The sequence below is a fragment of the Chinchilla lanigera genome, unplaced genomic scaffold (assembly GCF_000276665.1).
Source record: "Chinchilla lanigera isolate Chin_1 unplaced genomic scaffold, ChiLan1.0 scaffold00064, whole genome shotgun sequence".
Taxonomy (NCBI): Eukaryota; Metazoa; Chordata; class Mammalia; order Rodentia; family Chinchillidae; genus Chinchilla; species Chinchilla lanigera.
The window spans coordinates 1,257,363-1,283,882 of NW_004955465.1; the positions used below are offsets into that span (position 1 = coordinate 1,257,363).

Sequence of the window (26,520 nt, forward strand, 5' to 3'; positions counted from 1 at the left end):
TGCACATGTCAACTGCTTGGGCATCTTGTTAAAATGCAGATTCTGGGTGGGGCAGGTTGCAGTGGGGCCCGAGAGTGTGCATGTCTAACAAATTTAGGCGGAGGAGCTGCTGCTTCTGATTCGTGGACCAAGCTTTGAGAAACAAGGCTTAGAATCTAAGCTTTAGATGAGCAACTAACCGTAGTACCAGTCACAAGAACTACGCTGCAGAAATGTGGCACAAGTAGTCCATTACAAGAGTGAACACAGAGGAAAGGAGAAGTTATTTTGGGCAGAGGAAATCAGGGCTGGCTGCATGGAGGAGGTGGCATCTGAGAGAAGATTATCCGACAAGGAAACTCTGTTTTCTCCAGAGGAACAGAAACAAAAGTAGATGTGGGACACACACACACACACACACACACACACACACACACACATACACACACGAGTAGGAGGGGAGGGGGAGGACATAATCATGGTGAGCTGGAGACCTAGGGAAGAGTTGATGTTGGAGTTTAAGCCTGCAGGCAGTCTGCTGGCAGATTTCTTCAGGGGCATCGGTCTTTTTAAAACTTGAGGTCTGCAGCTGATTGGAAGGAACAGCCCCAGCCACGTGATGCAGGGTAATCTGCTTTATTCAGAGTCCCCTGTTTTGGATGCTAATCTCATAAAAAACGCTTTCACTGGAAACATTTAGGAAAACATTTGAGCCAGGGGTGGTGATGCATGCCTATAATCTCAGCACTCCTGAAGGCTGTGGCAGGAGGATCGCCATGAATTCAAGGCCAGCCTGGGCTCCATAGTGAGACACTGTCTCCAAAAAAGGATTGAACAGACACGTGGCTGTCGTGCCTTCCCTGGTGGACACATGGGGTCCTCCATTGCAGAAAGGGAAGGAGTCCTCTGGCTGCTCTGAGCCTCTGCAAGCCACAGGACTTGGTTTGGAGTGGGCAGAGCTCGTGGTCTGGGGGTGCAAGCATGATATGTGGGCGTTTCTGTGGCTCTGCTATTAGGGTCCCTGTGAGTTTGCACCACTGTGAGCATGGGAGAGCCAGAAGTCACGGCCCCAGGAAGCGCGTGGGCCTTCCCCACTCCTGGCTGTCCCCGAGGACACTGTGGCCCAGATGGCCACTGGAGCTGTCCCGGGGACTGGCTATGTGCTGAGAGGAAGTGGAGGGTAGAGCGCATGGCCGGTTACTCAGGAGGGGAACCTGTGCGTGGTGCCGGGGCACAGGCTCTGTGCCTCCTTCTCCTGTGATCTGAGTCACCTGGAAGGGGGAAGGGAGTGGGGCATCGTCTGAAGATTCCTCCAGACCAGCAGTGTGCTGATGTGCAGAGTTGGACTTGCTTGACCTGGACCCTCAGAAAGAAACACACTTACCATCGTGACCCAGCAGAACAGAATAGGTAACCTGCAGGTGTACGTACAAACATGCCTGTGTATGTGAGTAAAACTGAGTATAGGGCTCACAACCCCATGCTTACACTTGCTTCATTGGAACATGATGCCCTACGGAATTTCCTACTTTTGCATGTCATTAAAGTGAAGCGGGGCTGGGGAGTGGGGCTCGGTGGTAGAGTGCTTGCTTGGCATGTGTGAAGCCCAGGGTTTCCCTCAGTACTAGGGAAAAAAAGAAGAAAATTGGTTGTGGCCTGTTGAGCCCATTTCACAAGGCATGATGTGGTTGACCTGCGGGTCAACCCCAAGAGCCCCAAGTTCTGGTGGAGGGAAAGAACTTGCAGGGTCCTGGTCCTGTGATGGGGCACCCCCTGCGCACCCCGCAGTCGACATTTTTGTGACAGTGGCAATGTTCTGCTCTGCTCGGTTTAGTGCAGGAGCTTCTGGGCGCATACGGGCGCTGAGCCTGGGAGAGGTGGCTGGATTTTACATTTTATTTCCATTACTTAGCGGCTTCTGTATTGGAGAGCATAGACTGGGCTACTGCCCTTCCTCTTCCCCTGAACGGTACCCTGCCGTCCCCACAGGGCAACACCTGCCAGCAGACCTGTCCGCTGAGGCCACCAGCTCTGCCCGTCTGCATTCTGGGGTTCTAGAAAGCCAAGCTGGAGGCTTCTGTAGGGATAGAGTGAATGGAGTGACCTGGATGGTGTTACAGATAACGTGCTTTGCATTTTTAAATGCTCCTTAAGAGACTTTTCCTTCTTCCCTTTCAGTTGCTTAATTGCTCACCTATGTGGCTTGAGTTTGAGAAGATAGATGCTCTCTGCCTAATGAAATCTTAGCAGCTCATCTTCACTGGCTGGTTGGGCTCTGGTATGGCATTTGCAACCTGAGCGGGAGATGTTTTGCTTTCATTAGTTGCTTTCTGCTCAAGGAGAAGAAATCTCTAGCCAGCAGGGTGGTGTGGCCCAGGTGGACATGCCTGTAGGCATTTGGGTATGGATTTGGGTATGGAGGTTAAACCATCCGGCTGGGTTAGGTTGGTTTTTTTTTATGTTGTCTATAAAGCCAGTGAGGTTTGGTGAGCAAAATTTGTTGAAATTCCAGAAATTGGAAGTGGAACAGCCTGAGGACCCTGCTGGGAAAATGGAGGGGGCCAGGAAAAGATAACAGAGGGGCGAGCTCTTTCTCACTTTCAAAAAAATAAAAGTTCTAGTCTTGACCTTCAACCTCCACGAAGGTACATCTCCCTGCACCCGAGAGCGCAGACCTCAGGGAGAAAGAGCAGTGCAGGACTTGGGGGTTTGGCTGGCAGGAAACAGCTGCTGGACCAGACAGGTGGTGTGGGGGCAGAGTGGTACCGCCCTGCTCCGCAGGAGGTAGGAGCTGATCCTAGCCGGAAAAACAAGCGAGGGCTGGCTGCTTCAGCTCATTAGTCAGCCCAGGCAGTGATGACAGTGAAGACGCTGCGCTGGAGGAACCCCAGCTGTGGCCAGCAACCCGGAGCTGCAGGACAGCTCAGGCAGCTCTGGAGCAAGGGGCCGTGCAGGACAGGCCCTCTGCGCCCCCACCCAAGTGGTGTGGCCCCATGTCCCTGCCTCTCTAGTTCACCCAGAGAGCAGCACATTATGGAGGGCCCACCATGTACAAAGCATGAAGCACCCTGCCGAGGGCTGGGGTGCAGCTCAGTAGGAGAGCACTTGCCTAGCATGCATGAGGCCCTGGATTCTGTCCCCAGCACTGCAAACAAACAAAACAAAAACAAACCAACAAAACACTCCACCAGGGGCTGAAAAGGGGACTCAAACCCTGGTAAAATGGACTCCCTCCTTCCAGGGAGTCAAATGGAGAGATAAAAAATAGACACTACACGCACACTGCCGACCCACAGCCAGGGATAAGATATGTCTTCGTCCGTTTTGTGCGACTGTAACACCACTGTAGCCTGGGTGATTTATGAAGGAGAGATTTATTCCCTGGGAAGCAGGAGCAAGGTGCCAGCCTCTGGGGTGTGGCGAGGGCTTTCTTGTTGTGTTCTTACATGCAAGGAGCCAGAAAGCAAGTGGGGATGAATGTGGGGTTCTCAAGTGGCAGAAGAGCAGAAGAGAGCTGGCCCGTTGCTGCAGGCCTTTGTCACCCAGTACGAATCCATCCATTCATGAGGATGGACCTTCATGACCCGGACCCCTCCCGTTAGACCCCGGCTCCCAACGCTGCTTCACTGGGTACTGGTTTCCGTGACATCAGTTTTAGGGACAGAACAAACTTTGATTGATAGTGAGACAGGACAAAATCGCTGGACCCCTGCTGTGTGTGCCTGTCTTCTTTTAGCCCACCCAGCTTCTGACAGGGGACCCTGCGGTCCAATCTACTGCTCAGCGTCATGGCTGTTCCTGGAGTTCTCTTCTCACAACTCCATCAGTTCTTACCAAAAAACACACTTAAAAAGTACTCCCTCCTTCCTGTCTGACCTCTTTTGCCTGGGGGAAATGGGGTCTTTTTCCGGCCCCTTTAGTGATGATGATGACCATAGCACCACCTTCACGAGGTGTTTCGATTTCACACCATTTGTACCCTCACAGCAAACTCTGTAACACGGGTCTTAGGACCATTTTGTAGAAGGAGAAGTGGAGCTCGGAGAGTGTGGGTCAGTTGTGGGAGGTCATGCAGTAAGGAAGAAAGGGTCTGGGGGTGACATCAAGGGCAATCTGACACCCCCATCCAGTGAGATCGCCTGAGGAGTCCAGTGGAGAGGGTTACTAACAGCATCATTATTTCAGAGGAGTTAGGAAACAGTTTGTGAGATGACGCATGGTACAAAGAGGGTCTAAAAAATATAGATGTGGAAGATAAGGCCAAGAAGCCAGGGTGCAGGAAATTATCTTTGGGTTTTAATTGTCCTGAGTTTGAGTAGCCTATTTGGATGAGCTGAAAGCTCTGGGTTTGTAGGATGGGATAGGCTGATGGGAAGGAGGGAAGTCATCCTTGTGAGCCAGTAACTCCAGGCGGAGCTCCTGGAATCCCGTTGGAAACTTCTGTTGCCTGGATAGAAAGTACTTCCTGGTTTCAGCTGATGGGCTGTCACTGGAGTAGCCTGAGAGAAAGATTAAGAGCACTCGGAACCAAGCCAGTGACACACTCGTGTTCATTTTTCTTGCAAGAACAGGCTGTCAGCCACTCCAAGGAGCATCAGTCACAGAGTCCAGTCTGGAACTACACCGAGGAAAGCTTTCTGATTCACATCCAATGGTAGGAATTTGTGACAGGGTCACTAGAGCTGAGAGGAAAATGCTTCATCTCCGTCACTACTCTGTAATGTTTATAGCACAGGACAAGAGCCACCAAATGTGGGATTGTCCAGACCATGCTCTGGGGCCCTCTCTGGTCTCATTGCCTAGTGTGTGACCTTTTCTCTGGATCAGTGTTTCCCACAGGGTGTCTGAGGAGCTCTCCACAAGGACCCTGGACTGGAATGGGATGGAAACTCATGAGTCCTAAACTGGAAAAACAGGTGGCAGGCTGATTTGTCATCATCCGCAGATGTTGATGAAGCACTTGCTATCTATAGTACACAGTTTGGGGTTCTTCCATTGTAGATTCTGGAAAATTCCAGAAAGTTCGGGTCACTGCTCAGATCCCTGGCAGGTGCCCGTTTGCTTCTGGCAAAGTCTGACTCAGGATCCACAGGAGGGAGGGTGTCTGGGAAGGCTGTATCCCTTTTCATCTTATCTGCATCTGATGCTGGGCACGTGTGACTTTGCTCTGTATAGCTGTGGGCCAAAGGCAGCATTGTCCCTTTGTTTCTTGTTTGTGAGAGGAAACCTCCATCTTTGATTTTCCCACGTGGGCCACTGTAGTGACCCGTTGGTCACAGAAACAGGCAGGAGCAGGAGTTTTCCTCCAAGTGTCAGCAGAAGGAGTGCTCTGGACATTACGTGCTCCCAACTTCACTGCCTCAGGTCCTTTGAGTCAGAAAACGACTCAAAGCTCCAAGCTCCCTGTGGGGGCAGCAAAGTCTCTTTGAAATCTCTTATTCTTACTTGCGAAGTTCATATGAACTTTTTCTTCTACTCAGTAACGTCCGTGGGATTGCCTGAATGGAAAAGCTTCTCCTCTTGGGAGGCTGCTGTACCACATGGCTCTCTGAGACCTGCATGTGTAGAGTGGCATGAAGGGACCCCAGACTGACTCATAACCCTTGGGAAGTTTTGTGTCAGGACTGAGCACCTGTTCACCCATAATCCTCTGGGATAAAAGAACAGTCAAGATCTGCTGATACGCGTGGATTCCTGCTTTAAGCTGGAATGAGGTGAGAGGTGGCCTGCGGTGGGCTGTTTAGCAGTTAACCTGTATTTGATGCACAAAGCAAAGTGGAATAAGCTGGCGTCTGTCTTTATGACCATATATATATATATTTGCATGTTGGTGTGGGAGGGCTGAGGAATGAACCTAGGGCCTTTGTACTGAGCTACATCCCCAGACCTTTAATATTTAAACATTTTTAAAAGATTTTTATTTTGATACTGAACTTATAGTTTCCCTGCTTCAGCCTCCCAGAGTCCTGGGATGACAGGCCTATGCCAGCATACCTGGCTTCATGATAATACTTGTGAAAAATTTTGGAAAGCTAAAGCAATCTCTACGAAACTTTGCTTCTTTTCAGCATTGCAGGGTCTTGCTGCAAGGTTGCATGGCTGCAGCTTGTGATGCCCCCAAGACCGGCATCCATCCTGGGGTGAGGTAGATACCCCGTGATGAGGGCTTCTGTGGGCCAGAGCTGGACTGAGCCTGCCGACAGCCCCAGCCTCAGGCCTGCAGTGCCAGAATCATGGCTGGAAATATGTTCAGAATAAGCAGTCATAGAACCTCGATCAGCGGCTCTACTTTGCTCCCGTGTTGTCCATTTGAAAACACAGTGCAAAAAGAGCTGTGATGGTGAATATGTATTTGATCTCCCTCCCCATTCCCTGGCCCACAACTCCAGAAGTTCTTAGAATATCCCAAGTGATAAATCTTTGTGCACTGACAGTTGGCAGCCTCTACCTGGCTGAATGCAGGATGAGGACGCTCACGCGGGAGACCAAGACAGGATTGGAGGGGTGGGACTTGTAGCGTACCCTGAACCTGCAGGGAAGGGAGAGGGGCTGATGGCCAATGGTTCTATCACCATATCTTTGTGATAAAGCTTTTGTAAGACTCCAAAAGGACTCTGGAGAGCTTCCGGGTAGCTGAAGGCACGGGAGGGTGGCCTTGTGCATCTCGTCATCTGTATCCTTTGTGACATCTTCATGATAAAGCAGTAAACATAAGTATTTCCCTGAGTCCTGGGGCCACACAAGCAAATTAGCTGAACCCAAGGAACAGCCTGAGGAATCCCTAGTCTATAGCAGGTGGGTCAGAAGCATGAGCAGAACAACGTGGAACTTGGGTTTGGACTTTAACGTGTGGGGAGGGCAGTCTTGGGGACTAAGTGACACTAACCCGGGCAGCCCGGTGTTAGAATTAAATTGAGTTAGAGGACACCCAGCTGGAAGCCTCCTACAAACCTAGGGTCAGAATTGTGTCCAGGGAGTGTAGAAGAGAAACTGTCTGGCTTTTTCCTCTGTCTCCCCAGAAGGGCTGGCTGGGCAGCTGGTATTTGATGTCTGACTAGGAGCTCAGGTGAGGGTGCCTCAGGCAACTAGTTTCCCTCCCAGGAAGCAGGGTTCCTGTGGGTGGGTGCTGGGACACCAAAGCGTAAGGAGGTCACCTGCTGACTTGACCTTTTGTGCCTTTCATGAGCGAATGTGGCTCTTTGTGTGGGTGTCTGTGCTCCACGTGGTGGAGACACCTATTTCTCTGCTGAGTTGGCTTCCCAGGTTCAGGCAGGATGTCGGGTGGTGTGTGACGGGCGCTGGTGACAGGCAATGGCGGGACCTGTGTTTGCTATGGTTATGGCTTAATGACACCCCTCTGCCTGCAGCCTCAGACATCCCCCTGTCAAACTGTCAGCCCCTAGTGAGCTGCATGGGATTTCCTCTTTAGAAAAACGTGTACTTATGTCCCTGGTTTCCACAAAGCAGTGACAAGGGGGCATTCTCGTGCATGGTGGCTCCCTGCTGCAGACCACGCTCATGGCTTCAGCAGGACTGGGGTTGGCTTCCCTTTCAGGAAACAAAACCCTCGAAGGGCGGGCGTCTGGAATTACCAAGGTGATTTAGTGATAGGGACTTCTGGAGAAGCTAATCCAGAGTGTAAAACTCAGTTTGGGTTGGGTCAGAAACCTGACCCATCACACACTTTTCAGGGTACATTTGCTTCCTGCCAAGAGGCCTGAGTCTGCCAGAAGCTTGCAAGGACAGGAGTTGGGGGCTGTGCATGCACGTGCAGTGAACCCCAATATGACAGGCACAGTAGATCAGAGGGCTTCCGGTGACTAAACCCTAACTTAGTGAGAGTCGCACTATTAGACAGCAGGAGATTTCATCTAACTGTATATATAATCTACACTTGGGGGCAACCAGGTCTTACTGTGACAGCCAGAGCACGCAGCCAAGGTCCCTTTCCCCAGCTTCTGCTCCAGGATCCTTTGTGGGCCACCCCTCTCTTCATCTTGCTGCCCACAGAGGGAATGAGAAGCATTGATGTCTGTCCCCAGCTGCCAGCTGTCTTCTCTGAGTCCTGAGTGTCCGTGGGAGGGTGGAGAACGCTGTCAGTGGGTGTGAGGGGTGTAGAAAGTGACAACTCTGGGTTACCTGTGGGTGTGGGAATGTCGTGTGCCCGTGGGCGGGATGCAGAGGGACGTGGGGTAGCTTGGACGCATTTCTCCTCTTGGTTTCTTGGTTTGTGGTTTGTTTGAAAAGAAGTCATGGGTTAAAAAAAAGGCCAGGAAGTAGGACTTGGGAATGTGCCAGTGAGTAAAAAGTCTCATTAATATCCTGTATCTTTTCCCTTTAGTCCAACAAGGGTGCAATTATTGTCTCATGCATGGGATTATTTATTAGTGTTGCTGGTTCTAGCCCCTTTTTTTTTAGCCATTTGAAGGACTTGTATTTGTTTCCAGGAGCTGATGTAAGAAACCGTAAATGGAATCACTTAACCAACAGCAATTTATTCTCTCTCAGTTTTGGAGGCCAGAAGTTTGAGATACCAAGGTTTTGGCAGAGTGGCTCCTTCTGAGGGATATGAGGGAGTAGCTTCTGGTGTCTGCTGACCGTCTTTGGGCCTCCTTGGCTGGCAGGTGATCACCCATCTCTGCTTTTACGTTGCATGCTGTCCTCTCTGGGTGCACAACTATCTGTACCTACATTTCCCCTTTTTATAAGAACTCAAGTCATATTGGACTAGGTCCCCTGCCTTAATGACTTTATCTTACCTGATTACATCTGTAGCAAACCTGTTTCCTAATAAGATGACATTTGCTGGTGTGGGGGTTAGGGTATCAGCATCTTTCTAGAAAGATACAATTCAATCCCTAAATGGAACAAAAGGAGGTTTTGTGCTTTCTTTTTGTGCAGAGCTATAGACCCAGGTTATGGGGTCTAATAGCTTAGGGTGGGCAGCTGCCCTCACTAACTGTCTTTGGACGGTGTGCCCACCTTGCACCCATGTCAGTAAAATGGGCACATTAAAAAGAAAAGTGTTTAACAGGTTTAAATAAGGGAATATATACTATACATATATACAAAGGTATATATATGAAGATGTAATATATGAATATATATTATACATTTATATGGTATATAAATACATCAAAGGATACATGTGTATGTTAAAACTAGTTGGCCTTAACTTTGCTCCCGTTGTTACTTCTATCTCTCCTGGTTCACCTGTGTGTTGAAGTTATGAAAGCCATGGTAATATTGAGGACACTTTAAAAAAGGAGTGAATTGGAAAGGGTAAGGCTGCTACTGCCTTTGTTTCTAGATTTATACGTCTTCAAATGGCTTAATAATTGCCCCCTGCAGGGAATCTTTGAAAATCCACTGAGTCTGGAACACTGGAAAAATCATCTTTCAAACTAGATTCATTCGTCTAATAAACATTTATTCCCGCCTCACCGTGCACAGTTTGCAAGGTGCCGAGTTGGGTCCAGAACAACTACAGTGGCATCTTGGGGTCTGAGGGAGCAGCAGGCTGGGGAGAGGCTGCAACAGGGTGTGTGCAGTCACTGCGGGGGGGGGGGGGGCATGCTTTAGTGTGCCACCCGGATCCACCCAGGCAATCTTCAGATCAGATGCATTGCTTCCTTCTCCATTCTGAATTCAAAACAAAACAAAACAAAACAAAACAAAACAAAACAAAACAAAACAAAAGGTCCTTGGAAAAAGCGAATTTTTTTCCTCTGACAGGTTTGGTGCAAACCCAATAGCTCAAACAACCTGAGCCGAACTGACGTGCAGCAATTGATTGTTTCATTTCACTTTGCATGTCGAATGGGTGTTTGTTCACCGTGTTCTCTGCCGCAGAATACCAGCAAGGCCTGGTAACCAGCATCCGTGTGCCACCAGGTGGCCGTCTGAAATCTCAGGAAGTCTGTTGCATGTGGGGCCATAGAGGTTTCTGGAAAGGGACCGCGGGCCTGTGCCACCAGGCATTTTACAGATGAGGGCCGCTGAGGGTCCAAGGAAGGAGGTGGCACTGCAGGTCTCACAGCTTTGCCAGCCAGCCTGGTGTCCTGGCTCCAGGGCCCTGTGCTTGGTCCATGGAGAGGTGCTGGGAAGACATCCTACCTGCTATCCTACCAGTTGGGCTGGCCATCCCAGCCATGTCCTTTCAGCTGCCTTTCATCTAGGGAACATCCCTACAGCCTTTCTTTGTCATAGAGGTGAGACGCTAACTGCAGAGTGGAGAAGCCAGCCCTCTTGGTGTTCAGTACCTGCTTTGCTTGCAGGTCACAGAAACTAGCAATGGGTGTACACAGAAAGAGGACGGGGTTGGGGGAGGTATGGGCACGATACAGGGTGCTTGGTTTGGGCCTCCTCTCTCCCAGTTCCTGTGTTGAGCCCTAACCCCCAAGGCGAGAACATTAGGAGGTGGGCCCTTGGTAGGCGGTTACCTCATGGGGGCAGGGCCCTCGTGATGGAATCAGTGCCCCAGAGAGCTGCTTCACCTTGCCCACCACATGCAAGGTGCGGTCTGTGAGGAAGCAGCCTTCACCAGATGTAGAATCTCGGACTTCTTAGCTTCAGAACTGTGAGAAATAAATGTGTACTCTTTCCAAGCTGCCCCCTATAGAGTATTTTGTTAGCAAAACAGACTAAGACACAAGGGCACCTTGTGCTGGCCCAGACAGCTGGGCCTCTGCCTTGGGGAGGATTAGGACCAAGGGTAGGGACCTTAGCATTTTCACCCTCTGTGTGCCTCTGACGGCTCTCTTTGACTGTCTCCTTTTTCTGCTCCCAGTCCTTGTGTTACAGTACAGCTCCCCCATCAAACATGGCTGGGCCGGGCTGGAGTGTCTTCAATCCAAATTCCCAGGTGAGAATGGAAAATGGTAGAGGTGGGTGGGAGTTTGTTTAGAGAACATACAGTGTGGGCTGCAGGCCCCTGACCTTGGCCCTCACTGCTCAGTCTGACACGTGCTCCCTTGCTGGTCTTTGCTCTGCTTCCTGAGGTGACAGTGTGGCCTCTTGGCCTGGGCTCAGGACTGCTGCTTTGGTTGCCCCTGTCTCCCAGGCTATGGCTTCAAATTAGTGGGCCCTTGAGCTACTGTGCTGTACCATTATCTGCCTGATAACTACTGGCTGGTGAAGTCCCCAGGTGTCTCCAGGTGACAGCGTGATTATCGGGATGGACCGGCCTTAAGCCTGTGTCCTCTATGACCTCTTGTTTGTTGTGACTGAGCTGCCAGCCACTCCACCCTCACCTCACCAGGGCCAGCTGCACAGCAGGGCTGCTCCCTGGGCTTGGGCCTCTGTGCTGTCAATCTGCTCCCAGGCCTGTGGTCGTGGCTGAGAGCCATGGATTAGGGGCCTGGTCAGTGTCCAAAGCCATTCCCGTGTCTGGAGCCAGGGAAGTCTGGCAAAGCAGAAAGGGTTTCAACCCTGGACTTATTCTGGGCATGTCACTTTGCCTCCCAGGAGGTCTCTTTCCTCATCTGTATCTGGGGCAACTGAACCAGATGTTCTTGTGGGACTTTCTGCCTCCAGGAATTCCATGCGGTCCCCTGAGAACTCTGGCAGGAGTTGTTAAGAGGGAAGCAGAACACACATCACAGCCTCACATCAGGTTGGGCCACCCATCAAGGTGAGCTAGGGCAGTCCCAGGCAGCTGTCGTCCGGACGCCACACACCCTGCCTGAGCCTTGCTTCACTCCTTGTTCAGGCCTGAGACCGCTGCCCTGAGAAAGTCCTGCTTGTTGGCTTGAGCCCTGGCTGGTTCTGCCGGGAACTCGAGTGGTAAGTAGTTCCCTCCACTGTTTCCTAAATGGTAAGAGGGGCCCCCTGTGTCTACTCTATGCTGACAGCACGATTGCTTCAGAACCCTTGCTTTCCACGTGGGAGTCTGGAATTTGGGGACAAGGCAGGCAGAGGCTGCCTATGTGAGCACCCAGCTCTGCTAAAAAGCACCTGTGTGGGGAGTTCCAGACTAGCATCCCTGTAGACAGTGCTTCACCCCTCTGTGCTGGGGGAATTGGGCGTGTTGGGTTTGAATCCCCTGGGAGAGGACCCTTGGTAGAGGGGGAAACAGTCACCACTGTCCAGGCTTCTCTCCCACCTTTTCTCCCTCTGGTGATTTATCTTCCTTTGCTATAATAAATCTTAGCCATGGGTAGGAGCCTATCCCACATCCTGTGCCCCTCCATTAACCTGGAGGTGGCCTTGGACTTTCCGAGTAACTGAGAATAACGCCTCAGTCCTATGCAGTTCCCGGTGCTGAACCACACACAGAGAGAGGGTGCCCTTTATCCCTTCTGACAGGAGCTTCGGCTTAGTTAAAATCTGCAACTCTTGCATTCTAAATACTGATGTCCTCACCAGCCCCACACTGAATCCCAGCAAATGGCCAGATTATCCATGACTCAAGTGTGAAAAACTCAGTAAGGCAATCACCACCCCGCCTGACACTGCAGAAGATGGAGAATGCAGGACAGAGCGGGCTGGTGTGTTCCTCTCACCTGGGCAGCAGGATGCTTTAATCCCTTGGAGGTCACACACATGCTCCGGCACCCAGGCAAGAGAGCCAGTTTGGCTTGTGTAAGTTTGGAAAACATTAGGGCTGGGAGGAAGTACAAGGGCTTAGCCTGAGTAAACATAGACTGTTTTGTAAACTTTGACTAGAAACCACACACCTCTCCTGGATGTCTTAGGGACCCGAGAAGTTCTGTTCAGGGAAGCTAGGGTTTTGCACCTAAAGTCTATAAGTATAGTATAGAGAAGGATATGAACTATCCTAACATTTACGGACCACGAGAACCCAAATCACAGTGCAGATGGTCCCCAACCTGTTATGCTTGAACTCAGTGATTTTTCGACTTTAATGTGGTGTGAAAGTGATATGCACACAGTAGAATTATAGTTGGAATTTTGCATCTGGATTTTTTCCCCATGCTAGTGATACGCAATTGGATTCTCTCTGTGATACAGAGTGGGGGCAGTGACCATAGCTCCCACTCATCCCTGCACTCATAAGGGGAAACAGTCACCACTGTACAGCACACGCTATGGCTGACCAGGGTGTTTGGAGGTTGGACGCATGTCATGCATGTTCAGTCCACCGTGGTTTCACTCTGTGCTGGTTCTCTTGGGATGTGACCTCCTTGTAAGCTGAGGATCATCTGTATTGGATTCTTTCAGACTCCCTCTCTTCTGCTTACAGTTGGCCCATGTTGCCCTGATGGTTGGGTATCCAGCTCTGTAAGGACAGAAGGACTTGTCTTCCCTGCTTTGTATTCCAGCATTTAAAATTAGCCCCTGCTTTGGCTGAGTCTCCAGAGCCAGGTGTAGCTGTAGCTTTCAGAGCAGAGGACCAGAGAAGGGGCCCTAGCCAGATCCTCAGCCACCCCAGCTGCTGGAAGCATCACCCTTGGAGGCTGCGGTGAGAGAGTTTTGTAAATCCACGGTAGTTTAGTGGCACCAGACGGTCTTGGCCTATGTGTGTTTTGAGCACATTTCTCTATCCTTGGCAGGGTAGAGATGATGTATTGAATGTCACAGGGAGCTGCTGTCCCTCTTGGCATTTGTGAGAAAGGCTCACTGTGGCCGCGGCTGTTAGAAACTTTCATTTTCTTTTCAGAATTACTGGTGGCATCCTTATTTGGTGGAGACCAATAAGAGCACAGGCAGCGAGAGGGCTGGGGACCAGAGGCGCTGCCTCCTCCTAAGTGACTCATGGGTGCGGGTGGCGAACACAGCTCACATGTGCTGGACCAGGGATGATTCATATCCTGGTGGGATGGCGCGGGTTGGTGCGAGATTTCACCACGGCAGGCAGTTTAAAACTTGTAAGTTGCTTATTGCTGGAATTTTCCATGCAACATTTTTGGACCGCAGTTGCCTAAGGTAACTGAAACCACAGAAACCAAAATGCAGATAAAGGGAGCTACTGTGAAGGACCTGAGCCTCCGGGAGCCTCCAGTGCCTCTTCCTCCCCACCGGCCCCGTGGTCCATCCCTGAGCAGCAGTCCACCTGACGTTGCCTCAGGTGGAGGTCGTTTCATGCCTCTGTCCCCTTCCCTTCTGAGCCAAGGTGCCTTTTCTCTAGCAACTTTGCCTAGAAACCTCCAATGTACTCTTTAAAACTCACTGAGCCGTAAAAAAGAATGAAGTCCTGTCTTTCTCAGCCACATGGACAGAAGCAGAGGACATTATGTTAAGTGAAATAAGCGCAGCACAGAAAGACAAATACCGCATGTTCTTGCTTATGCGCAGAAACTAAAAATGTCCATCGTATAAATGCAGAGAGAATGGTGGTTTCCAGAGCCTGGGAAGTGTGTAGGGATGGAGAGAGGATGGCTGATGGGTTCAGGGTGCAATGGGTAGGAGGAATCCCTTCTCATGTTCTGTAGTGCCCTAGGAGACTGTGATCAATAGCAAATAATTGAATATTTAAGAACAGCTAGTGGAGATGATTTTGAACATTTCCAACATAAATGTTAAATGTCTGAGGCAATGGGTCCAACAGTTACTCTGATCGGATTGTTACAGATTGAAATATCACACTGTATGCCCTAAATATTCACTCTGTGTTAAAAACGTTTAAATATTTTAAATGACAAATAAAAAACACAGACACACAGACGCACCCAAGCCTCGTTCATTCCCTTTCCCCAATTGTCCTAGACTGAGATAGGCACCTCTCCTCTAGCTCCATGTGTCTGGTTTCACGTCTACCATACACATTCCTCTGATGTTAACTCCCACTCCCCACCCTGTGGAAAACCTAGTTCCTCAGCATCAACCAGGTCTTATTTATTCTTGGAGTCTCAGAGCAGAGCTCTGTGTCTGACACACAATGGGTACTTCTAAAACTTGTGTTGTCATGGCAAATCTCTAGGATAGAGTTAGAGCATTTGGCAAACAGTGGTCCAGAGGATTCACTTTTCAAAGAGTATTTTTAAAACCTGCTCTTCTATAAAACATATTTTGGAACTCCCTGGATCTCTGAGATCTTTTCTATTATGGATGAAATTATCCCCTCCCATAAAAATGATACGTTAGAGTTCAGGATTTCTTATTTGGCAGTAGATTCATATTGAATTGAGTTCACTAGGGTGGGCCCTAATTCAGGGTGTTGGTGTCCTTAATGAAAAATAGAAATTCTGACACAGAGTCATACACAGAGAGAAGATGCCATAGGGACATTAAGCAGAGATCAGGTGGTATCTACAAGGCATGGAATGCCAAAGATGACCAACACATACCAGAAGCTGGGGAGAGGTGTGGAATAGCTTCTCTCTCAGAAAGAACCAACCCTAGATTTTGGGCGTGTAACAGGAGATCTGTTGTTTAAAATATCCAGTTTGACTGGGTGTGGTGGCGCACACCTGTAATCCCAGCACTCAGGAGGCTGAGGTAGGAGGATTGTTGCAAGTTTGAGGCCAACCTGGGCTACAAAGTGAGTTCAAGGCCTGCCTGAACTGCATAGGGGAGACCTTGTCTCAAAAAGACACACACACACACACACACACACACACACACACACACACACACAAATCTAGTTTGTGGCCTTTGGTTCCAGCAGCCACTAGATAGATTCGTGCACTAATCTATCTTCCAGCTTGAATCTTCTCTGATCTTTCATAATGATAGTAAAAACAGTGGGTTGCTGACCTTAACATCCAGGTTTGGAGGTTCAGCACATAGGGGCTGTCTTAGTTACTTTTCTCTCATTGCTGAGACAAAATTCCTGACACCCAAAATTAAGAAAGGAAAGGTTTATTTAGCTCACAGTTTGTAGAGGTTTTAGTCCATAATTGGTTGGCTCCAAGGCAGGGTGGCATGGCAGAGGGGCAACAGTTCGTGGCAGCAGAAGACAGCAAAGTAACGAGAACAAAAATAGTAGGAGCAAGCTCCTTTTCCTCCCTTGTATTGTATGCAGGTTGCCGACCCTAGTGCTGGTGTAGCACTCACACCCCCCAACCCCAGCACTAGACAATGAACCAATCACAAACTCTAGATTCAGCCACCTCCAAAAAGCCCACCTACCTCATGACTGCATGAGGCCTTGGGGGATATGTAGACACAAACCATAGCAGGGACCCAAAGTGTCCCTCTTGTATTAGCAAATGTTTGCCAACAATCTTTGACACCTAGCACCAGATGGGCAGTAGAGGTGATCACTTAAAAATTAGAGGAAGTCTGGTGAGGATAAGGGGTACGTTGATGGCCACTGGTGAAAAGAGGACAGACTCAGTGTGTCCCCCTCAGCAACACAGATAACAGGGTCATGCTGGCCCTTACCCTCTTTCTTAGGAGCCCATTGATTTGCAAGGCTTCTGAGCTCTTACCCCTGCCACCTGTGTATGTGTGGTCTGCCGCCAGTGACAGCAGTGTGTCTGCCAATGCTGCTGCTTGAGAAGGTCCCTATGGGATTAGCAGGTGGCCACAGGAGCTCTGGTTTGACCCTCGACTGTCACCAGTTCTCCTGGCTTTACCCTGTCTTTTCCCCACATCCCCAGGCCTTTTCCAGGCTGAATGGCTTTCTCAGAACCCCCCACCCCCAACACACTGTAGCTGCCTCTGGCTGAGAGGTCAGGGCCACCGGATGAGAGAACCCCATCACTCATCCAACCTGGTTCTAGCAAATGCACTTCTCTGCTGACTGCTTTAACCTCAGCCTCCCGGCGGCCCCGGGGATACTGGTTCTTAGGATTCAGTTTTGGGAGTCACAAGTGAATAGACCTGAGTTTGAGTTTAAGGGCTTGAAAGGGGGTTTGAAAGTAAATGGCATTTAATGCAGCTATTTTGGAAGCCCTTCCCTGCCATGTTGGAGTCCTCAGGCTTTGGCTTTGTGAACCTTCAGTTCTTGACCTGGTGACGGCCGGAACTGGACTGAGCTTGTTAACAAAGTGGACATCATGGTAGGTGCAAAAGTGAGCCTGGTGGCTCCTGCTAACCCCTCTCCCTCTGCTTTTATCCCTGCCAGGATTCTTCCTTTAGTAGACATTCCGCAGCCTTCCCCTGGCCGCACAGTACAGGTCTTCTGATCAGGGCTGCTGCCCTCAGCCGCCTCTGTGGTGCAGTGCCGTATGCAGAGTTCAGATCCACACTGCTGTGTCCACCGAGAGGCTCAGGACAGCCCCGGGTTGGACAGACGCCCTGTGTCATCCAGAGGGAAAAGACTGTGTCCCACGTGGCCCGAGGCGGAGGGTCATTGAAAGATTAGACTTGTCCTTCTGATGTCTGTGTGTCCTCTGCTTATTAGCAGTGAGATTTCTCATTATACAGGAAACTGCTTCGTGAGTGCTCAGGAATAAGTGGAAATGCTACCTTCCTGAGGAAGAACTGCGGCTTGGGCCCGGCTGTCTTCCCCTCCATGTTCTTTGGCTGTAGTTGTCTCTCTATTGCTTGGAAAGGGAAAAAGCCAGACATTGCCTAAGGGCAAATCTATTTACCTTTGGCCCAGGAAAATGTGAAGCAAAAGCTTGTTTCCCTAGATTGTTTTAGCTCTACAGCTATTCTGAGACAGAGAAAAGGAGGGAGTGGGTCTTTGTTTCTTTATATTAAGGGCACAGTGCAAGTAGAGAACATTATTGCCGCACCGTGATCAAATGGGTGATTGTGGCCACGGGCAGCCCTGAGATCTCATTGAGATGCATGGCTATTATTTCCTCTGTTCTCCAATATGAATATGAGAAGTGGTGCTCGGGAGCTCAGGAAGTCTGGGTCTACATGAAGACAGGAGTTGCTGGGCATCTGTAAGCTTAGAAAGCTGCCAGCTACACTGTCGCCAGCGCTCGCTGCTCCCTCCCCCCGGACAGCCGCGTCCCCGTAGCTGCCAGTTGCTCAGTCCTTTCCCACTGCTGTGTTTATTCTGCTCCTGTGCAGAAGCTGGGTCATCACCCTCTTTGACAATCAGGGTGCTGTTACATTGTAGGACCGAGCCTTGTATTTTAATCATGTTCCTTGCCAGGAGAGATTCACTTAATAATTAGAGATGGTTGCCTTCTAGAGTGGAGTGAGATGATTTAAAAAATGCATTAGTTTATTATTATTATTTTTTTGTGTGTGGTGCTAGGGGTTGAACCCAGGGCCTCATGCATGCTAGGGAAGTGCTCTACCACTGAACTACACCCTCAGGTCTTTATGCATTCAGAGTAGACAAATAAAAATTGCATACATTTATCAAGCAGTTTTCAATTTTATTTTTATTCACTTAATATTGGGTATACTTATGGGATACAGTATGATATTTTGATCGATATATACATGATAGAAAGATTCTATCTAGTCAAGCTAATTCAAGTACCTGTTGTCTTACCAATGTATTCTTTTTCTGTAGTGAAAAGGGTAAAAAAATCTCTTAGCAGTTTTGAAATATACAGTGATGATTATTGACTTTGGTTACCAAGCTGTGCAGTAGATCATTAAACTGTACCCCCCCCCCAGTCTAAATGGAACTTTACCCTCTTTGATCAGCATCTTTTCTTTTCCCATTCTTCCTCTTGTGCTATGTTCTCTGGACACCAGCCTTCTATTCTGAGACTGGCTTGTTTAGATTTCACGTATAAGTAGAATCATGCGGCGCTTGTCTTTCTGCCATGACTTGTTTCACTTTGCATAAGGCCCTCCAATTTTTCTGTCTGTGTTGTTTTGAATGACAGAATTTCCTTCTTTTTAAAGGCTGTGTAGTATTCCACAGTGTATTGATACCACATTTTCTTTACCTAGTCATCTTTTTTTTTTTTTTTTGTCTTTTGGAGATAGGATTTCACTATGGAGTTCAGGCTGGCCTTGAACTTGCTTTGTAGCCCAGGCTGGACTTGAACTCACAGCGATCCTTCTGCCTCAGGCTCCTGAGTGCTGGAATTACAAGAATATGCCACCATACCCAGCTATCTGTTCATCTTTTGATAATACTTAAGTTTCTTCCATTTGTTGGCTATTGTGAATTTGTTGAAATGAACATGGGAAGGTAGATGTCTCTTCAACCTATTGACTCCAATTCCTTTGCATATGACTGCAAGTGGGGATGCTGGGTCACAATGTGTTGTTTTAAACTATGTATACGTTGCGGATCTGCTACATCAAGTTAATTAACATACGCATGACTTTACCTCACATGCCTACCTTTTTATGTGTGATGAGAACTCTTAAAATTCGCTCTTAGCATTTTTCAGAAAGGGTATCTTTGCCACATAATGCGTGAAATCAGAGACCACTCTCGCTGCAGATGTGTTCTCTGTTCCTGTTGGATGGTGATTACCTGGGGGTGGGATGAGTCATGCGGGCTGCGTTTCACCAGAAATAGCTCTGTCATTTGCAGTGGTCTCTGATTTGTTGCATTATGGGTATCTTTTCATCCAGGTCCCCCTGTTCAGAAACAAAGAAAGTCAAATTCATGCAGTCTGTGGGAACAGCGCCAGCGAGGGAGGGCAAAGCAGAGCAGATGCCCTGGGTGGACCTGGAGGTGAGCCTCAGAGTCCATAAAGAAACTGGGGCCCCAGCGTGGGTACAACCACTGCACTGGCTGCTGTAGGGTGCAGCTGCTATACTCTCTCCTGTGCAGGAGACAGAGAACTCTCCATTAAATCCTTATGATAGACTGAAATAATGGCAACTCTAGCAGACGTGGACTGTGGAATGGCTTCCTCACTAGATCTGATTACTTTGTGATTAGCAGATGGAGGCACCGTGGTACCAGGCTCAACCTTATTCGTTTTGCTGCTGTCCATCTTGATACACAGATAATTACAGCAGTTCCTGTCTATGCGGAGGACCAGCAGGGAGGAGGGGAGCAGCAGAGGACATATCGAAAGCAGGACAGACAGGCACCAGCGCAATTTTGGCGAGAGATAACAGTGCAAGCATTTATTTTAAAGTATTTAAAGAGCTCTGTGTTTCTCAAAATGGACTAGGGATGTTTGGGTAATAACCCAAGTACTGTTTACGTTGAAAGCCATTCTCTGATTTAACAGGAAACATGTCTGGTTTTGATTTCTGAAAACATTTGTTAGCAAAATTGCTTCCAGGACACCAAGCTAGTCCTGGGGAAGTGAGATCTGAGCTCTTGGTCTTTCAGAGACGACGAGTGCTGTCCCGGGTGGCAGAGTGCTGGGAACAGTCAGGGACAGTTGGGGATGACACTGCAGACGGTGGCACCATTCATACTCAGAGAACTTGTATTAACCCTTACGGGGCAAGGCCTTGCCTGCTCGGGAGATGTGGGCACCTGGCATGGGAGGACTGGCCTAGCTTAGATTTCCCAGGACAGGTTTTAGTGGTCGCCGGCAGCCAGCGTTGTTCAGTTCAGCATAGAGGACAATGGACCGTGGGTTTTGCGCTTGGAGAGACTGCGCATAAACCCTTCCTCCTCCACTGACTTGCCTTTGTACAGGGCACTCAATCTTTTTTCTTTTTGTTTTTCTCCCTGTTCTGGGAATGGAACCCAGGGCCTCGTACATGCCAGGCAAGAACACTACACTTAGCTCCACCTCTAGCTGGTCCTTAGGCTCAACTGCTCCTTAGCATCACCAAGGAGCCCTTAAAACTCTGGGTGCCCAGACTGTGTCTAAGAGCAAGGAGTAGAGGAAGCTCTGGGGTGGAACCCAGGCATTGGGGTTCTTAGAAGTATCCCCTGTGCCCTTTGCAGTGGAGATGCACGTCAAGCACCACGGGACAAGTGGGACTATGTGGTCTTCTAGCTCAGGAGCTGCGCTTCCTCATCTGCAAAGTGGGGACCTGTGAGGATTAAGGGACAGTACCTGCGCGATGCTTAGTCCAGGGCCCAGTGCATGGCAAATGCCTCGGGTATGGCAACCTACACCACCGTCTCAGCCTCTCTGTGTGCAAAGGAAACTCCTGAAATGCGCATGGGATGTTTCCCACGTACACCACAAGGAAGGCACAGCACCACAGGTCTGGCATTTGTCTGAGAGACATATGCAGAGATGGACAGATGCTAAGCCTGCCATGGTGTTGCAGAGAAAGGTTGCGGGGAGACCAGGTATCAGAGACCCTCCTGGGCTGGGCCTTCTTTTAGGGGCAGCCACATTTGTTTTTTTGAAACAAGTCTTACTTACTAAGTTGCCTATACTGACTTCAAAATCATGATCTTCTTGCCTCAGCCTCCTGAGTGCTGGGATTGCAGGCGTATAACTGTCTTAATTTTGTTTATTCTCTGATTTTCCTTTTCCTCTGCCTTGACATTGTTGTAAGCTTTTCTAAAAAGATCCTAGTGCAGATGACAGTGTAGCTTAGTGGTAGAATACAAGCTTAGCATGCACAAGGCCCTGAGTTTAACCTCCAGCACTAAAAGAACAAAACAAAAATACCCCTATTGTGGTGTTGACAGAGCAGTGTTTAGAAAATCAAGTCTGAAAAAATTTTGAGTAAACATATCTGTGATCTCATATCTGCCACACCTGGACCAGTTAACTCCCAAATATCCTGATTGGAAGGATGGATTTTTCTAGAAGTTAAATGCAGTTGGCCTTCATTTCTATGATTCTGCCCTCATTCGATGCCATAAAATCATATCTACCTAGAGAATGTTAATTTCTGTCTCTGTTACCCCTGTAAACATTAATTATAAAATTCACGGTGCCTGGGTTAACAATCCTGTTCTCCGAACATCACCAGCCAGCACGTGCCTTAGTACCAGCTGTCACACAGATTCACTTCCGGCGGTTCCACTGACATTGTACATCCACCCGTGGGCTGCGGGTGTGGGCTTCTGACCTCAGAATGGCTGGGTTAGAATGCTGGGTCAGTACTCAGCTCTTGAACGTTGGTTTCTTATCTACAAAACGGGGACTGCAGTGCTCATTTTGCAGGGTGATGTGTGTTGAAGTTTGGTAGTAATATAAATAACATGCATGTCATGTCCATCACGTGTGGTCTGGGTTATAGATTACTAGGTTTTAGCATGCAGTTTGAACATCCCTAGTCTAAGAATCCAAAATCAGAAATGCTCCAAAAGACAAAACTTTATAACAGACATAGATTTTGGAGCATTTCTGATTTTGGATTTTGGCACTGGGGATGTTCAACTGGTAAAGTCTATGTAAATATTCTGAAATCTGAAAAAAGTCTGAAATCTGAAACATGTATGATCTCAAGCATTTGGATAAAGTATTACTAGTTTAGAGGCCAGTCCCTGGTTTTAAAATTTAAACTTCCATTAAATTTGAGAAGGTGTAGTTTTTACATTGATAGTGTTGAATATTCTCCGAGGCAATAGCAAACAGATGTCTGCATAAAGAAGGTACTATAATCATACTCTTAGCACCTTCGTGGTTTTGTTGCCTTCTTTCCCAGAACTTTCTCTTCCTCCTGCCCTTAGATAAAAGTGCTATGTACAGTTTCTTTATTCCAAGTTTTCATGGAATGGTCACAACTGTGGTTGGTGGGGGAGAGGGCAGAGTGGAGGAGCCCAGTCCAGTTCATCATCTACAAAATCACACCTTGGAACGGAAGTGGAGGCCTTAGCACTTACATGTCTCATCCAGTAAGCTAAAAAAAGGAAACATGTTGAAAAATGCCCGTAGAGGGCTGAGCATAAGGTTTGGATGTCCTCCCTCCATCTCTATGTCCTCTGCTCTCTTCACTCTCCCCCTCAGCATCTTTATCTGTCACCCCGCAGCACAGCTGTGCCAGATGTTTGTTGATGGGTGAGTAAGGGCATCTTCGTTTGGCAGGCTCAAGTGGACTAGTCAGGCTTTCCTGTCTGGTGGCCAGCAATATGTGGCCAGAAAGAAGCTGTGACTGCCAAAGGTCACAACTGGTGCTTGGTCCCACGGTACATTGCTATACATTCGTATACATCCATCCGCTGTGATAGATGGAAGGTTGGTTTGTCTTCCCCACCCCACCCCACTCTTTTTTGGCAAGAGGATCTTGCTACACAACCCAGGCTGACCTTGAACTCCCTGTCCTCTGGCCTTTGCTTCCCGAGTGCCGGGATTACAGATGTGCACTACCACACCTTGCTGCCTTTTTAAATGCGCAACTTGAGAGAGATTTGGATTAAAAATACACCTGTAGTTTAGAAACCGTTATGGCTGCTCTGCCTAATGTTAGCCACCAGCGCATGTAACTTTTAGATTTAAGTGAATTAAAAGAAAATAAGATGAAAATTTCAATTTTTCCACCACATTCCAAGAGCACAGTGATCAGGTGTGGCTGGTGGCTCCCACACCGACAACACAGAAAACAGTTGTAGCACTGCAGAAAGTTCTGTTGGGCCTCACTGCATGCCAGGGTGGGTGTGAAAAATTCAAGGGCTTTTACAGAAAGACAGCCCTTCTCCTGCCTGTCTACTGCATGGGCAAGGGTAGTGGAAGGACATTTTCAAGAACAAAGTCTTCAGGGAGCTGCGACATGTTATCCTGGAAACTCAGGGATGGAGCAGGGAGATGGGAAGAGCAGCAGAAATCCACTCTGACTGGGGCTTTAAGGGTGGGACTTTCTGATTTTCCTTCATGGTTTTCATCAGAACTCATGGCCCTTGGGTTGGCCTGTCCCTTTCTTTTGTCCCCACCTCATGACAGTGTGCTGTATCTCTGGAAGTGACTTGAAGCAAACACAAGGTCCTCCTGGCTATGCGTCTATATGTCCTGTTCTTTGGCCACAGGACATGGAGACCTGCTGTCTGAGGCTGGCACTGTTGGCCCAGCAGCCTGGCCTGGAGCCATCAGTATAACTAGGCCCAGACAGAGCTGCAAGTTGGAGTTTTGCACAAACACAATGTTTTTGACCGAATGTCACATAAAATGGTCTTGCTTTGTATTTCTCAGGCTAGCCAAGGCTTTTACAGGAGCAACCCAATAGCCCATCAATACTTTCCTGCCTTACAGATGGAGAAAGCAAAGCCACAGAATGATGAAGTATGTGCCTGGCAGTTCAGCAATAGCTGTCAGAATTGAAATCGCTCCACCCTTAACCTCTGCAAACCTACTTCTGGGAATTTATTTGGTTGCATTAGCCCAAACTGTTTATTGCAACATTAGTTGTAATATTGAGTAACTTGAAATGGTTATCCCCTCCGTATCTGTGTAGGGAGAGCAGATTAAGTATGAACTGCATCATATTAATACACTAATACCGTGCTGCCTATAAAATCATGACTGAGATTTGTACATGCTAAAAAGGAAGCTTTCCAAGTTAGAGTAAGTGAAAAAGTAAGAGGTGAAATGGAGTGGACAGTAGGATCTACTTGGGTTAATTATTTTTAAGATACAATGTTCCAGGAGAATATACAGGCACTGTTCACACTCATTTTTGGGGGGCGATGCAGGAGAACTCCTTTTCATTTTATTTCCTACTGTTATGTTAGATTTTTTTTTTTTAAAAAGAACATATTAATGTTTTACAATTAAATTTTATCTACTCTTAAAATTTAACTTTGAACTTGTTTAATTTGTATGCCTTTAGCACAGGTAACATACATGTACATGATTCAGAATCCAAAAATACCAAGGCTGGGCCGGTAGCTCAGTGGTAGAACGCTTGCCTAGCCTGTGAGAGGCTCTGGGTTTGATCCTCAGCGCCACTAAATATAAATAAATCAGAGATGCCAAAGAGTAAGCAGTGAAACGTGAGTCTCCCTGTCTTCCCACTCTCCTCCTTGGAGTGGCTGAGTCTGTCTTCTGTGTATCCTCAGAAATGCTTTATGCATAAACAAAACACAGAAGTTCCTTGAAGTTAGTTTCTAATTATGCAAGCAAACGTGAGCTTGTGCTAAATCTCCTTGGCTCTGTGCTCCTTGTCCCTCCTCCATCTCCATGTCTATAGTGTGGAATTTATCTTAGTAGAGATTTATCTTATGCATAAAAGAATGGGGCTGGAACCCAAGGCCTTGCTAATGCTAAGCATGTGTTCTCTCGCTCAGTTATACCTCCCGCCCAAGTAGGTTTTTAGCAATGAAGCTCACTACATGAGAAAGAAGCCTATCTTTTCCACGTCTGTTAGTGTTAGACAAAAGGCGAGTGTTTGTGTTTCCCGCTAGCCTGCTCCTCAGGGCTGCTACTTTGTCCTCAGAGGATGCAGCAAACCTCTATGATACAAGGGTGCTGTGCAGTTTGGGCGGTTGCTGTTCACCAGCTGGCCTGGAAATAACGCAGCCATTTAACATAACAGCCTGCTTGGTTGTGCTGGGGGTTCCTCCCAGGAAGCCCCCTTGCGGGGAGGTGCCCAAGACTGGCGTGAGCTTTGTTCATTTGGAGCTGACAGGCTGCTGGAAGTAAGAACACAGGTGATTATTTAATTACAGTTAGAGTAAGAGAGATGAAGGAAAAAAAAATAGCACATACCAGGGTGTGAGGTTGCTCCTGAGCTAAGGAAGCCTTGTTGGCAGAGGAGAATCTGAGTAGGAAATTAGTCTGGAGAGGAAGCCAGGGTGGGGGAGGGGAGGGAACAGCATCCTAGGCAGAGGGAACCACATGGGCAAAGGCTTCACACAGAGTTTCTCATGGAGAAAGCAAAGGATTTACAGCACCCCTGGCCTGACTGTGCTTTATAAGGCAAAGATGCATTCCTCAAGGGCCCTCTGCACCTGTGAGTTCAGCTGTGTGTTTTTCATTATCAGCACCCTTGTCCCAGCCAGGGAAGTAGAGATTGCCATTGGAGCCTGAGGCTGCAGGCCTGTTCCCCTTCTGTGAGGACCGAAAGGGTGGAATGGCCTTGAGTGTGGCATAGCATTGCTTGGAGGAGCCCAGACAGAAAGAGGCAGTTCTGAGGTCCCCCAGGCATGTGCTGGTTGAGACCTATGCCCTTAGGATGTGGAAGTTTGTAGATGGAGCTGCTGCTACAAGTGACCCACTGAGGAGAGTTAGGTGTGGGTTGAGCTTGCTGTGAGTGAATACCTGAGACGAATCAGCTTGTAAAGAGGAAAGGTTAATCTTGGCTCACAGTTTTGGAAGTTTTAACCTATGGTTGTAGGGACCCATTACTTTAAGCCTCTGGCAGAGGGATGCAGCAGGACGTCATGGTGGGAGCGCATGCTGTGGCCAGCTGTTCACCTCATGGCCCAGATGTGGCAGAGAGAGAAAGGAAGAGACTTGGGTCTCCCAGTCTCCATTCACAGCATGCCCCCAACGGCTAGAAGATGCCTAAGTCCCACCTCTTGAAGTTGCCAGTGCCTCCCAGAGTGTCAGGCTTCAACATGGGCCTGTGGGAGGCATTCTAGATCCAAACCACAGCCGATGGCTTTCGCATATTGCTGGGTTGTGTGGGTTATGTGTTGTTTCTCATTGACTTGTGTGTGTGTGTGATTACTGACACTTCGAGAGAACATTTTGTCACCAAGATATAGGAAAGGAAGTGGGTTTGGGGGACAGAATTGCTGCTTCGTTTGTTGAAACTTTGTGCCTTCTCTCACTGTGTGGCCCCAGTGGGTAAGAGATATGTGGCTGGAGTGGGAGACTTCAGTCTCCTATGACTTCAGAACAACCGCGGTGGTGTGGTAGGAAATGCACTGGCCCCTAACAGCCTGGAGCCACAGGAAAACCAGGTAGGAAGGGGTCCTGGGGGAGCAGGAGGAGGAGGGGAGGGGCT

The 26,520-nt window shown here is 48.6% G+C and overlaps 1 protein-coding gene across 3 annotated transcripts in view; it reads left to right on the forward strand.

Moving 5' to 3' along the window:
• The window catches only part of Gfod1 (glucose-fructose oxidoreductase domain containing 1), a 102,156-nt gene that overhangs the window by 21,446 nt on the left and 54,190 nt on the right, over nt 1-26,520 (forward strand). Inside the window, exon 1 of one of the 3 annotated variants that reach the window (XM_005398803.2) lies at nt 11,678-11,763. The exons of 1 other annotated variant lie outside the window; for it this stretch is intronic. The gene's annotated coding sequence lies outside the window, so the exon portion shown is untranslated. Of the gene's footprint in view, nt 1-11,677; nt 11,764-26,382; nt 26,477-26,520 lie in introns of those variants that run through there. One more of the 3 variants, XM_013521857.1, reaches the window with a different exon arrangement.